The following is an 8155-nucleotide window of genomic DNA, read 5'->3' on the forward strand; positions in this document are numbered from 1 at the left end:
CCAACGTTGGCTTGACGTCAACTCCCGACGTTGGACAGACGTTGAATTTTAGTTGAAAATGAAAATCGGGCTGACGCCAAAACCCAACGTTGGCTTGACGTCAATCCCCGACGTTGGACAGAGGTTGAATTTTGGTTGAAAATGAAAATCTGGGCTGACGCCAAAACCCAACGTTGGCTTGATGTCAATCCCCGACGTTGGACAGAGGTTGAATTTTGGTTGAAAATGAAAATCTGGCTGACGCCAAAACCCAACGTTGGCTTGACGTCAATCCCCGACGTTGGACAGAGGTTGAATTTTGGTTGAAAATGAAAATCTGGCTGACGCCAAAACCCAACGTTGGCTTGACGTCAACCCTCCGACGTTGGACAGACGTTGAATTTTGGTTGAAAATGAAAATCGGGCTGACGCCAAAACCCAACGTTGGCTTGACGTCAACTCCCGACGTTGGACAGACGTTGAATTTTAGTTGAAAATGAAAATCTGGCTGACGCCAAAACCCAACGTTGGCTTGACGTCAACTCCCGATATTGGACAGACGTTGAATTTTAGTTGAAAATGAAAATCGGGCTGACGCCAAAACCCAACGTTGGCTTGACGTCAACTCCCGACGTTGAATTTTAGTTGAAAATGAAAATCGGGCTGACGCCAAAACCCAACGTTGGCTTGACGTCAATCCCCGACGTTGGACAGAGGTTGAATTTTGGTTGAAAATGAAAATCGGGCTGACGCCAAAACCCAACGTTGGCTTGATGTCAATCCCCGACGTTGGACAGAGGTTGAATTTTGGTTGAAAATGAAAATCTGGCTGACGCCAAAACCCAACGTTGGCTTGACGTCAATCCCTGACGTTGGACAGAGGTTGAATTTTGGTTGAAAATGAAAATCTGGCTGACGCCAAAACCCAACGTTGGCTTGACGTCAACCCTCCGACGTTGGACAGACGTTGAATTTTGGTTGAAAATGAAAATTGGGCTGACGCCGAAACCCAACGTTGGCTTGACGTCAACTCCCAACGTTGGCCAGAGGTTGAGTTTTGGTTGAAAATGAAAATCGGGCTGACGCCGAAACCCAACGTTGGCTTGACGTCAATCCCCGACGTTGGACAGACGTTGAATTTTGGTTGAAAATGAAAATCTGGCTGACGCCAAAACCCAACGTTGGCTTGACGTCAATCCCCGACGTTGGACAGAGGTTGAATTTTGGTTGCAAATGAAAAATCAGGCTGACGTCAAAACCCAGCGTTGGCTGTGCATCAACCTCCAACATCGGACAGAGCATTTGGGTGCCTTGCTCAAGTGCACTACAGTTGCCAATAGGAAGAGTCTGGGATTGAACTGCCAACCCTGCAATTAGTGAACAACCCGCTCTACCACCTGTGCCATGACTGCCCCATCCTAGCTGTGGCCACCTTAACGCCTTTCTGAAAGTCACCTTAAAAAAAAATAAATTAAAATAAAAAAATTAAACACACACACACACACACACACACACACACACACACACACAAACAACAACAAAAAACACAAAGCAACGACTCCTTGAAAACACGTCTTTTTCAAGCTGTTCGGACTGACGTCAAAACCCAAAGTTCTTCAGCGACTTGAATTCAACTTCAACCATGAAATCATGCTTACATATTATATTCATTATATCATATATTCATAATTGTTCTCAAAATAAGACAGCTGACAAAAAAGTACCAATAAAACATTTGCTTATTTATTTTAGTAAGACAACTAAAGACATTTTTCAAAGAAACAGAAAAAAAACATCGTTAAATTGGATACATATTGTGCTCCTAACTGTTTTGGGTTGGACGTGTAGCCTCCACTGCCAAACTGTCCAGGGGCTTGTTAAAGGTGGTCTGTCACAGCACAGGAAATATGTTCTGATCCTTGCTGTACCACTTTTTGACAGAAGCTGCAATGACAAAGAAAAACTAATCAGTCTTTGTCTAATGATGATTACAGACTACAATCAGAGGAGCCAATTAAAAAAAAACAAACATTGTAATAGACCATGACATAGGGTGCAGGTAAGTAATTAGCCTAAGCTAGGGCTGCTTATATGCAATGCAGAAAATTAGGATTATTAACGGCCTATTAAGGTGGTACTCGTAACTACACACTCAAATGCTCTTAAAGTTGAATTGGAAATCAAAACGCATTTTTTTTTTCTTAACGTGACATATTTCTGAGTGAAACAGACTACTTGAGTGGGAAATAACTGTGGGAAAACTGTTGTCATTTCTGTAATATGATTCATTAACTGCTGTTTTATTTTAAGGGTTTTTTTTTACTTTCAAATACATAGACGAGGCGAAATGCTAGGTAGCAGGCTAGCCTGTTAGCATCCATTTTGCTCTCGCTTTTGTTAGACTTTCATGACAAAAGCAAAACCTTGACATCTTTTTCCTGAAGTTTAACAACATTTGAGCAAGAGATGGACTGTGTATGTCTGTGTAACTGTGCATGTCACTCCTTTACCAGCTAATTTCTATATTTATATCACCAGTTAAAATATATAAATATATTTATATATTTCATGTTCACTGATATACATCACATATTGCACGAGCAGCCCCCCACATATCACTGTATTGAAAATTTCCCAAAAATTACATTTTTAAGCAAAACTGTTCAGTTTTGTTATCTTGTGGGCCTTCCTGCTTTCTAGTGATAAACAGGTGGGTCTTGAGGTGGACAAGTTTGAGAACCCCCGCATTACAATACTTAAGAAAGTAATGTATTTAGAAAACATTTGGAATACATACACATTCTGAGAAAACCTCTGCAGTACTTTTTATTTCACACTGTTCCTTACTCTTACTGGTAGGCAGTAAATGTAATTATGTTAATGTTTCATGAAAAAATTAAATTATTCAAATGAATGCAAAAATGATTACAAAATTCCCAACATTATTTTGGCTCTCATGGCCTGTTTCAGTCCACTATTGCTCTTATAATCATGCTACCTTTTCACCAAAAATTTGCCATATCCCAATAATACAATCTATTGTATTGCTAATTTGACAGTAACGTGGGTAGCTGTATGATTTTTAGTTAATAATGTTATATGTAACATGGCCAAATGCATGCAGAAGTCCAGTACAACACTATCGCTTATCACTTGTGAACATTTAAACTACTCAGAAGACTGTTCAGTTTAATCATCCCCCAAAGCAGTTCAGTAACACTGAGATTAATAACTGACTCATCACACTGATTTATCAGTATACACCGGTTATGTATTAGTCTATATTAGACAGTCTCATTTGTTCCATATACTAATAATAATTATGCAACATTTGGTTCCGACCTGGTTCCGAGCTGATTGGTTGAGAAGTGTTGTAATCGTGCTGATATTTGTGACAACAGCACTGTTTTTTCCACAGCAAAACTGTATCACTCCGCTGACGTGTTGCCAAGTAACAAGTTTACAGGCTTTATGCATGCAAACCTTAGTTGTTTTGTATTTGTGCTCATACAAAATGAGACATTGATAAGATGGATGATTTTAAGATAACATTTGACCTGCAACCTGTTAGGACAGAAGAGTGTGACTGCAGACGCACATCAAATTCTGAACCTTGATATTTCTACAGTTCTATGGCTCTATCTGTACCACAAAAGGTGAGCTTTATAGTATCAGCAGTTATCTTGGGCTGTGCACAGGGCACAACAAGCTAGGGCAGAGGTCGGCAACCCAAATGCTGAGAAAAGCCATTTTGGCCTTTCGACAAAAATCAAACCACCTTGGGAGCCACAACAATGTCAATTTTACCATCTTGGCTGTAAATATGTCTCAGTACGTGCTAATGTCCTAGTATAGGCTAAAAAATATAATATAAACGAAAACACATGCTTAATTTGCTCTGCTTTAAGCTTTAGCTCAGCCATAGCCGCTTTTCTCACATCTCTAGCAGGAAAGTTTTCCTCAAAAGGAATAGTTTTTGAAAAATGTCTCTAAATATTTGATTTTTTAATGAGGCTGAAGTCGCTTCTCATTCGCCAGCTTCATGTTCAAATTTTCATATTCCACCTTAAATGATGCCTGACGTACCAGAATGTAACTGCTGCATCATTTAAGGTGGAATGGGAAAATTTGAATGAGAAACTGACTTCAGCTTTGCAACTTTAGTGTTTGGCAGTTTCTTGTTACAGATTAAACGTATCAGGAAACCAGCTGGAGTGTTTATAATTGCAAATAAGTCCATTCATCTCCAAATGATCAATGTTCGTCTTAAATCTCTCTCTGCCGTTTCGTTAGCTACTAGCTAGGTGAGGTTGTTGTGTGTTGATATGGTGACCAGCAGTCTGCGCGCCAATCTTCAGGGTTAAAGGGTGAATTAGCAATTATACATTAACTCCAGTGTTTAAGACCATTTATTGTTAAACTGTGTTGAATGATCAGCAAAGCTTTATTTTACTGCAAATGAGTATTATTTTTTTTACCTAAAAATCTAATTCTGCTGTGGGGCTGCAACAGGGCAGTAAAAGAGCTACGTTGCCAACCCCTGGTCTAGGGAATTTTACCATTGCATAGCAACAACTCATTTGTTGTAGAACTACTTTTTGGCAGAAGGTATTGTCAGTATTAAAGCATATTCAGTATGAAACTCTTTGATTTATTTTGTTTGTTTATTTTGTAGAAACTGTATAAAAGCAATAGAACACTCAAGGTGGTGTTATAGCGAATAACATCACGGCTGTGATAATCTAATCATATATCAAATCATAGCCGTGACATTATTATGCAATAACACACGATCTTGAGTGTTCTATTGCTTAAATAGCCATCAAACAGAACTAGAATTCATGCCTTATGATAATAAGCCACCCCACTGTGCATCAGAACTCAGAACATGCAACTTGTAACCATATCTGTAATGTTACAAATGAAAACAAATACAGCTGATACTGATAATCACAACTTTTGGAGGTCAGTGCCGCCGCTCACATCTAAGCTAATCCAAACAATAGTGTCGAATGGCAATGAAAGGCGTTTCCATAAAATGAGAACGCCCACATCAGGAACACCTCCTTAACTTTCATTGGCTGATATGTCTGCAGAATGGCTTCTCTCATTGATGGATATGACTCAATGGTGAAAATACACCAGTATTTGTAAAGACGTTACGCATTCTAAATTAATATTGTTTTTACATGTTTTACATGAGCATTTAAAAATATGCACAAATGTACCGATTTTTATGATTTGTATAGAGTACTTTCTCACGGTTTTGTGATCCCCGACTTGAACTTGCAGTCTGAATGCCTATGATTGCTAATGGTAGCTATCAGCAGCGTTTTCAGCAGTACTACACAATCTGCTCCACACCAAGCATTATTTAAATTAATGGGCAATAATGGATTATAATGTGGATTATAATGTCCCTGATGATCAAAACCATTAAGAGTTTCTGTTGGTTCTTGGGGGTTTGTAATGTGTTTTGGCTTTTCTTGATGGGTTGATAATGTAAACGATCCTAACGATTTAACAAGTGATCTAGTGACAGATTCCAGATACATTTCTAATGCTTCACTTGGAAAATATTGGTCTCTATTGGTAAATATTAAGCTAATTCCCATTAGGGGGCAAAAACCATTAGGTTTTAATCCTAATGGTTCTAATGGTCTTTATTCAGCAGGGGTTATTGTTGTGCTGCCAGCTTGCACAACATAACTGAAAGTTGGGTATTGTTGACTTTCAAGCAACTAAATAAAATGATAAAATGTTAATGTAACAGTAAACTTACCGACATCACAATCTAATGAAGGCACTCGTTAATCTTGACCTTATTGATCTTTTTTGTGCTGTTCTGTTCACTCTGGAACATAACTGTGGCTTTTACTTCAAGCCCACGTGCCCGTGACATCACGTGAGGGGCGTTCCTGGGGGGATAGATCACAGAAATGCACACAAGTGGGATGCATTACCAATACTACTACTACTACAAAAAAATAAATAAATAAAAAAAGAAGAGAAACCTTTTCAGTCTGTGTATCTTTTGGTTATTCAACTGTCATTTCAAAACCAGCATTGAAAAATGGGAAAATGGGTCAATTCTCGTTTTTGGTTTTGTTTTTGTCAGTGCAAACACTAAAAATTTGCTTTGTTTTACAGTTTCACAAACTAATCATAAAATCAAAAAACAAACAAAACAAACAAACAAACAAACAACAGTTCTTCACAACAAACAGCACAACAGGACCTAAAGCCCAACGCAGAGTCTCCTCTCTCAGCGAGAGTTTAGTTTAATGTAAGGAAGGCGCTGGTGCTGCACTCGGAGGACTGAATGGCTTTCTGTCGTAATGAAGGTGTCTTGATAAAGAAGGAGACACAGGAGAGGCTACAGAATAACACAAATAACACATACATACATTTTAGACTTACAGAACAACATTAACATTATTAAACCACGACAACGTCCCTTTTTACGGGGGCGGAGCCGCTGCGCAGCTCTGCATAACGCGCCTCTAAAGCTCCCTCCCAAAACCAGTGGCAGCTGCCACAGTATTATAAGAACAATCTGAACACAGGACAGCTCACAGCTTTAACTCTTAGGTCTGGAGCTGTTTACATCTGACAGTGTGACATCACAGTATTCATTTTCCTCATCATTACTGGGCAGCGTGACTCATTTCTCTCTTTGATTTCGCTGTTAAATGGCAGGAGTTCTGTAAAGTCTCTTCCCCAGATCACTTAAGCTTTCTTCCTGATAGGATATATTTTATTTATTTATTGTTTAAGTGATAGAAAATGTTAAAATTAAATACATAAAATACGACCCCTTATTCCTCTTCTGTTTTTTATTATTTTATCATATGTTTGTGAAACTGTCAAACTGTGAAACTATTTCTTTATTTTCCACTGACAATAACAGAACCAAAAACAACAACTGACCCATTTTCATGTTCTACAAAACTGGATTTGAGATGAAAATCGAATGACCAAAAGATACACGAACCCTTTTCCCTGAGACATAAACGCGCCTTGCACACATGCTCTCAAAATAACTTACTCAAGAAAGAGCGGAGGTCTCTCTCTGAGCGAGTGTCTCTCTCTCTGAAATAAACAGCAGCTGCCGACCGGTCAGTAAAACACGGGTCAGACGCTGCAGGCACGTCAGTGACTTTTAAAAACGGTGCAAACAACCTGCCTGCCTGGCTGCGCTCCATCCAAACGGACCAGCTTCACACTAAACCCCGCATCACAGATCCAGTTTCCCTCCAGCGCTGCGATACAGGATGCTGGCTAGGCTGACAATGACGAGCTGATATGGCGCTAGCATTAGCCGCTAACGGAAACCTAGCTAGCTTCAGCTTACACTGCCACAAACAACACAGACAACCCGCACCGCCTGCCTGTCTGCGCTTCATTCACACGGTCCGACTTCACACTACAAACCCACCCGAGCCTCACAAACCCAGTTTACCTCCACTGACTCAGCACAGTGCGGCAGCTATGCTAGCTAACACTGCCGGGCTAATTTGGCGCTAGCATTAGCTGGTAACAGAAACCCAGCTTCTGGCTGTCGATCTAAACTTATTAGCTCGACTAAACTTTAGTAAAGCATACATTTCTGTACAACCCGAATAAATTATAATTACTGAATACTTACCCAGTGTGTGTGTCCACCGCTCTCGGTTCGAATCTTCAGTCTTGGCCGCGGTTTTTCAAACGGCGCCCCGCCCTCCTCCTCCTCCTCCTCCTCCTCCTCCTCCTCCTCCTCCTCCTCACCCAATCACCTGCAACTACTGTGACTTGAATTTTGAGTGACCAATCAGTCAAAACATGCCACTCTGTCGCTCTGTAGTGCTGTCACCGAAATTCGTGTCCTGTGGTTGTGTGCGTGTCATGCAGCAGGAAAATACATTAGATACATTTATTAAAAGAGCAGTAACATCACAGTTTATTGGTATGACATATTTTAACCATATTTATGTTTGTATAAATATATTTAAGTTATTGAACAGCAGTATGTGTGACATTTTGACAGACTGATTTTGTTTACCCAACACCACAACTGACATCCCACAAAATACTAGGGTCTAAAGCTGTCTGTATCCCACATTAGAAGGACTTTAGCACTGTGACGTTTAGCAGATGTTAGGTTTTGGTTAGTTAACACTGTGACTTCCCAGTTAGC

At 39.8% G+C, this 8155-nt stretch overlaps 1 long non-coding RNA gene across 1 annotated transcript; it reads right to left on the reverse strand.

The window, feature by feature from the left end:
• Positions 1-1700: 1700 nt before the first annotated feature.
• LOC118814594 lies at positions 1701-7729 on the reverse strand. Its single transcript, XR_005007741.1, has 3 exons — positions 7628-7729; positions 5762-5897; positions 1701-1923 (listed from the first exon to the last, which is right to left on the reverse strand). It is a non-coding gene; the product is annotated as an uncharacterized LOC118814594 (long non-coding RNA).
• Positions 7730-8155: the final 426 nt, after the last annotated feature.

Source organism: Colossoma macropomum, unplaced genomic scaffold, assembly GCF_904425465.1.
Source record: "Colossoma macropomum unplaced genomic scaffold, Colossoma_macropomum, whole genome shotgun sequence".
In the NCBI taxonomy this organism is placed as follows: domain Eukaryota; kingdom Metazoa; phylum Chordata; class Actinopteri; order Characiformes; family Serrasalmidae; genus Colossoma; species Colossoma macropomum.